At 40.7% G+C, this 6,614-nt stretch overlaps 1 pseudogene across 1 annotated transcript; it reads right to left on the bottom strand.

Moving 5' to 3' along the window:
• Positions 1–1,213: 1,213 nt before the first annotated feature.
• On the bottom strand, positions 1,214–1,768 carry LOC307095208 (translationally-controlled tumor protein-like; annotated as a pseudogene). Its single transcript has one exon. The product of its transcript is annotated as a translationally-controlled tumor protein-like (transcript).
• Between the last annotated feature and the right edge of the window lie 4,846 nt (positions 1,769–6,614).

Here is a 6,614-nt window from a genome sequence, read left to right as displayed (position 1 = left end):
TGAGGGACCCCACTGGTGCACAAATTCATGCACCGAGCCTCTAGTATGTATATAATTGTAGGTCTTTCGTAAAAGAAAAATGGTGTAATGCAAACTTATGGAAAGCGGGTGCTACTCTTTGCTTTAGGCAGTTTTGGCTTATGAAAGATTTTATAAGAAAGCTCTATTTTCAGATAGCAGGTCCTCTAATAACTGTTTTGTGTAAAATCGTTTTATTATAACATTGATAAGATGCCAAAGGAACTTAACTCTTGTTTATATGAATTAGCCTGTGGCAAAATGGGTTTAATTATAGTCATTTTGCTTAAAGTTGCAGAATGTATTGACAATGTTAAAGGAGTACTTACTGTATTTAGAATGAAAAAAAAAGTGACAAAGATAGCACAGTTTCCATGTATAAAACACCCCATTCCTTTATTAACAGTTTACACTAGTCTAGTATATTTTTACAATTAATAAGCCTAGACTGATGCATCTCACTTTATTCAGATTTCTTTATTTTTTAGCTAATTGTCTTTCCCTGGTTGAAATTCCATTCTGGATATTATTACTGCATTTAATTATCATGTTTTCTTAGACTCCTCTTGGCTATAATAATTTCTCAGACTTCACTTCTTTTTTAATACCTTGACAATTTTGAGGAGTAATGGCCAGATATTTTATAGAATATCTGTCAGTTGGGACACGTCTGATTTCTTTTCTCACGTTTTTTGTTTGTTTGTTTGTTTTTGTTTTGTTTTTGTTATTCCTCACCTGAGGATATTTTCCATTGATTTTTAGAGAGAGTGGAAGGGTGGGGGAGAGACACAGAGAGAGAAACATTGATGTGAGAAAGACACATCGATTGGTTGCCTCCTGCAGCCACCCTGACCAGGGCCAGGGATAGAGCCTGCAACCTAGATATGTGGCCTTGCTGAATTTGAACTCAAGACCCTTCAGTCTGCAGGTCAACACTCTATTCACTGAGCCAAACCAACTAGTGCTCTTTCTTTTCTTTTCTTTTTATTTTTTTTGAGTTTTAATGCATTTATTTTTAGACAACCTACATGACATGCTTTTTCTTCAAAACAATGGCTCTGATCCAAATGAATCAAGGTCAAATAAATGAAGAGCTCAAGATAACATCAGTCTCATTTGTCCTAGTCTTGGTTTGTGGATGAAAAGCAGCAGCCAGTTGCAATGACAGGTGATAGACCCAAATTGCCAAATTTGTTAACATTTTTCCATTTCTAAGTCATCCTTAAAGAAAATCACATATGGGTCACACCATCCTCACGGAAGTCCAGCAGAGCAATCATGCCATCTGGATTCATGTTTTCACCAATAAAGAACTGGTAGTTTTTGAAATGGCAAGAATGTGCTTGATTTGTTCTGCAACCCCTGTCATAAAAGGCTTTATTCTTTCTGGTCTCTCTTCTTCAAGTTTCCCTTTGATTGATTTTATGTAATCTTTGACGTACTTCTTGTAGGCTTCTTTTGTGAAGTTGGTTTCCTGCAAATGATGGTTCATGACAATATCAACACCAGTGATTACTGTGCTTTTGGTACCTTTGCCCTCAGGGCCTTCAGCGGAGGCATTTCCACCAATAAGCGAGTCATCAATGTTATCCTCTGTGCTACTGACCATCTTCCCCTCTACCTCCAGGCACAGCCTGTTTGCGATCGCCTGGATCTTGTAGATATGGGAGAACATCTCATCATGGCTGATGAGGTCCTTGTAGATGATCATGATGGAGGCTGGAAGGAGAAGGCGGTGCTGCCTTAGCAGGAGCACTGAGCTTGGTGCTAGCATGGTGCAGCCCCAGCGGGAGCTGGGGGATGGAGTGGGGGGAGGAGGGAGCTGGCATAAAAGCCAGGGTTCTTTTCTTATTTTAATGTGGTGCTCTGAATAATGGCCCCAAAAGTATCCATGTCCTAGTCCCTCAGTCCTGTGAAATTAACCTTATATTGCAATAAGAATTTTTTTGGTTAAGTTAAAAATTTTGAGTTGGGGACGTTACCTTCCTTGTCAGGGTGGGCCCTAAATGTAATCACAAGTGCCCTTGTAAGAGGAAGATAAAGGGAGAGTAGACTACAGAGGAAGGGAAGGCAACAGAAACAGAAGCCAAGGAATGCTGAAAAGGTAAGGCACAGATTCTCCCATGGAGCTTCCAGAAGGAACCAACAGTGTTGAACACCTTGATTTTAGCCCTGTAAAACTCATTTTGGACTCCTGGTTCCTAGAAGTGGAAGATAATATAATTATCTTGTTTGACACCACTAAATCTATGGTAATTTGTTACAGTAGCAAAAATAACTTAATACAGTTAGACGAGGGTTATGTGTCCTTAGAAGAAGACCACAGAAATAAAGGGCTAGAACAGTTCTTATTGGCACTTTATCCTCACAGGCTGCAAGAGGAACATGGCTAGATTAAGGCTTTCTCTATGCATTGCTACAATAGCCATATATCCACTTACCCCATGGACTCAAGTGACCTTAAATAAGCAGTATATCTACTTGTTGCTTCCAATTTCCTTTCAAACTAAAAGAGGGTTCTTCTGATGGGCATTGACATGACCTACTCTAATACACCCCTCAGATTCTCACAGTGATTTCCATAGGACCATGCCTCATACAGGCATACCTTTCATAGGCCAATTTTTTATTGCCCTTCTGCCTCACCATATAGCCAGGCCATTGACCGCTGCCCATGAGTCAGTACAATCTGAAATATCATAGCAAGCAACATACAACTCAGCCCATTGTGCTGATTTGGTTTTTCCTTCTTTAATCACAGTGGTGACCTTCCAAATAGGTTGTTGTTCATTAACCTTGGAAATGCAATTCATAGACCAAATAGCTCTTTCTTGGTCAGTTATGAGTTGTTATAGGGCCATGTCTAAGGGCCATAGAAGCTGGCAGATCTGCACATTGTTCCAAAGTCCATCCCAGGGAGAAAGTCTACCAGCTTAATACACTGAGAAACTCCCTGCATTTGCTCAGTAGCATATTCCTCAGTAGCAAATAAAATACATTTCCATTTTATTATGAAACTTTTCTTGGCATTATCATCTCCATTTGAGGATGTCTTTGCTATCACACAAGACATTATGGGTCTTTCCATTTTCAAAAATTTTTATGCCCTTTAATTATAAGGTCAGTTTTTAAAATTTTTTATTGATTTATTTTACAGAGAGAGAGAGAGAGAGAGAAAGAGAGAGAGAGAGAGAGAGAGAGAGAGAGAGAGAGAGAGAGAGAGAGAGAGAGAGAAATATCAATTAGTTATTCAACTTAGTCATGTATTCATTGGTGATTCTTTTTTTTAGGGCTAAATCTTTATTTTTTAATATACTTTATTGATTTTTTACAGAGAGGAAGGGAGAGGAATAGAGAGTTAGAAACATCAATGAGAGAGAAATTGATGACATGCCTTCTGCACACCTCCTACTGGGGATGTGCCCACAACCAAGGTACATGCCCTTGACCGGAATCAAACCTGGGACCTTTCAGTCCACAGGCCGACGCTCTATCCACTGAGCCAAACTGGTTAGGGCAGGGCTAAATCTTTATTGTTGAAAATACTACATATGTCTCCTTTTTCCCCCATTGACGTCTCCCTGGCCACTCCCACCCTCCAGCACATGCCTGTGTCCATTGGTTATGCTTATATGCATGCATACAAGTCCTTAGGTTGATCTCTTACCCCCCCTCCCCTGCCTTCCCTCTGAGGTTGATGGTCTGTTCGATATTTCTATGTCTCTGGATCTATTTTTGTTCATCAGTTTACATTGTTCATTATATTCCACAAATGAGTGAGATCATGTGATACTTATTCTTATCTGACTGGCTTATTTCACTTAGCATAATGACCCAGTAATCCCACTTCTAGGAATATATCCAAGAAATCAGAAACACCAATCAGAAATGATATATGCACCCCTATGTTCATAGCAGCACAATTCACCATAGCTAAGATTTGGAAACAACCTAAGTGCCCATCAGCAGATAAGTGGATTAGAAAGCTGTGGTACATCTACACAATGGAATACTATGCTGCTGTAAAAAAGAAAGAACTCTTATCATTTGCAACAGCATGGATGAACCTGGAGAGCATTATGGTAAGTGAAATAAGCCAGTCAGAGAAGGGCAGTTTTAATTACTGTTAGGTAACAAACTAGTAATTGCTCCTCAAATAAAAATTTTCTAGTCCAAAGTTCTAGTAGTCATTGCTGGAAAGCAATCAAAAGCTTTTGCCATAAGCTCTAGTCTAGGCTCCACATATGGCTATTGCATAGAGAATTTGTCCGAAACAGCACTCTAGGTTTTATTCTATATCGTGTAATCTCAGGCAATTTTATTCATTCCTATTTAGCATTACCAATTAATATTTCTTGAAGGGAAGATATGCATGTTAGGCATATTCTTGCACTCCATTATGCTCTACTTGGGGCATTCACCCTTCCCTGAAATCTTAGTTACATTCTTGCTCTCCATTATGCCCTTCTGGGAGCTCTTGCCCCTCCCGGTGATTTTCTTGTTATTCTCATTGTAGATTTTATGATTAACGGCCTTTGGTTTCCAGTAAACTACCTTTTCTAGTTTCCAGTGACTGTCTACACCTGGCCCCCACCTGCACCTGGTCCCACCGGTTACTCTGACTGACCTTTACAAGAGACATAAATATCCTGCTCCCCCTGTGCTGCTTATGCCATTTTGGCCTTAGCCCTTTTGCTAGCAGATATAATAATAAATTTATAATTCTTTACCCCTCTTGGCCTTGTGCATTCCTCCTTCGGTGACCCTAACATTTGGTGCTGAAACCCAGGAGGGTTCCATGGAGAAGGGGAGCCAATACCCTGGCTTCGGTCACTCCGAGTTTGCTACTCGGAGAGCAGAAGGCAGTGGCAGTTCATCCTGGGCTTATCTCCAAATCCTAGTCGGGTGACATGATTGTAAGCTTTGATTAGGCCACCCTTCCTTATGGGCCCTCTTGAGCCAGCCAAGGAGGACACTAGATCGGGGACCTCTCCTTCCCATTGCAGACCCTGCACTCAACATTGGCTAAATTTATAATTCTTTACCCCTTTTTGCCTCAGGCATTCCTCCTTCTTCGGCGACCCTATCAATACATGTCTTCTGTTTTAAAATGTAGGTAGGAGAAATATTCCCCAGTCGTATACAGTATCCATCCCCATATTACACTTTATTCTTAGATGAAAGAGATACAACCGCATCACATAAAGCCTATTCAAACATACCCATTTTTGTCTAAACTTTCACTTTGACCACATCAACCCTTACATTCCTAACTATAGCCTCCATTTGTGCTTATTCAACAGGTTTTGATTTTACAGTACTAGGTAGAGTAAGTGTCCCCTTGTCAAACATAATATTTATCCCTATAAAACATTCAGGTAAAGGATACTTGAACCCTTTACATAAAGCCTGTTTAAACATTCCAATTCCCACCCCAAATTCCACCTTAATCCTATTAACATTTACATTCCCATGTTCTCTCAATCTAATTGCAGCCTGTGTTAGGACTTATCCAACAGATTTTGGTTCCACATGCATGAGGCTCCATGTCACAGAATCCTAGAAATATCTCTTTTCCACCTTCTGACCATTTTGCTTACTCATGTGCAGAAGGCTTTGGGACACCAGAAGTGGTCAAAGAGACCTGTTAATCTGCTTGTCTGTTGCCTCAGGCAATTCCAAATGGATTCCCATTATATTTTTTGTTTTCCAGCTTTTTAAATTCTTCCAAACTGGAGTAAATTAAGCATACTTATTTTGGGGCCCTTTAATGTTGGGAGCTAGCAGGAAGTCCCTGTGGTTCACCTAACCTTCTATAGTGCTATGTTAAGCTCTTTTTGTTTTTGAATCCCATCAGTGTCCTTTTCATGCATACCATTTCTTAATAACTATCTAAAGATTTCTTCCCTGCTGGAATGAGTCCCTTGACTCTCCCATCTGCCTCTCCTCATTCGTTTGTTAATTAATCTAATGCTTTTATTAGCATCTGTAAGACCCATAAGGGAAAGATGAGTCAGCAAATCCCATAAAGCTTCTGGGATTATTGTTCTATTTTTCAGCAGTAAGTTTCATGAGATGCCTATGCAAAAGAGATCTCCTTAGTCACAGTATTTATTATAACCTGGGTAAAGGGCATATCCAGGGTGAATATCCCTGTCATCATAAAGCTAGTCCCCAGGTGGCTTGCATAGGAAGTGATAGATCCTCCCTTCCCCAACTGATGGATGGAGTATGACGTAAACTCCACCTGCAGCCAGACATTCCTGAACACCTTATATGGACTGTACATTGAACCACCAATCAGCACCTGCCAAATACCCTAAGCCCCTGATTCCTAAGTCCCTAGGTGCCTAATCAAGTGCCTTGTATGAAACCATCAATCAGCGTGTGCTGAGTGCCCTAAGCCCCGTCCCCTCCTTTCCTCCCCTCAAAAGGCGTGTTCACCCGGGCACGTCCTCTCTCTATCTCCTCTCTTTTTCCCTCTGGAAGGGAGCCAGCAGGGGTCTTCTCTCCAATAAAGCCTGTGTCCTGGTATCCCATGGTCTCCGGCCCCTCTGTTTCATCTTTCAGGAGGCATATCAACTTCTTCATCTGGG

This window comes from Cnephaeus nilssonii (genome assembly GCF_951640355.1).
Source record: "Cnephaeus nilssonii genome assembly, chromosome: X".
Taxonomy (NCBI): domain Eukaryota; kingdom Metazoa; phylum Chordata; class Mammalia; order Chiroptera; family Vespertilionidae; genus Cnephaeus; species Cnephaeus nilssonii.
This window is presented reverse-complemented; position numbering and strand designations above follow the sequence as displayed.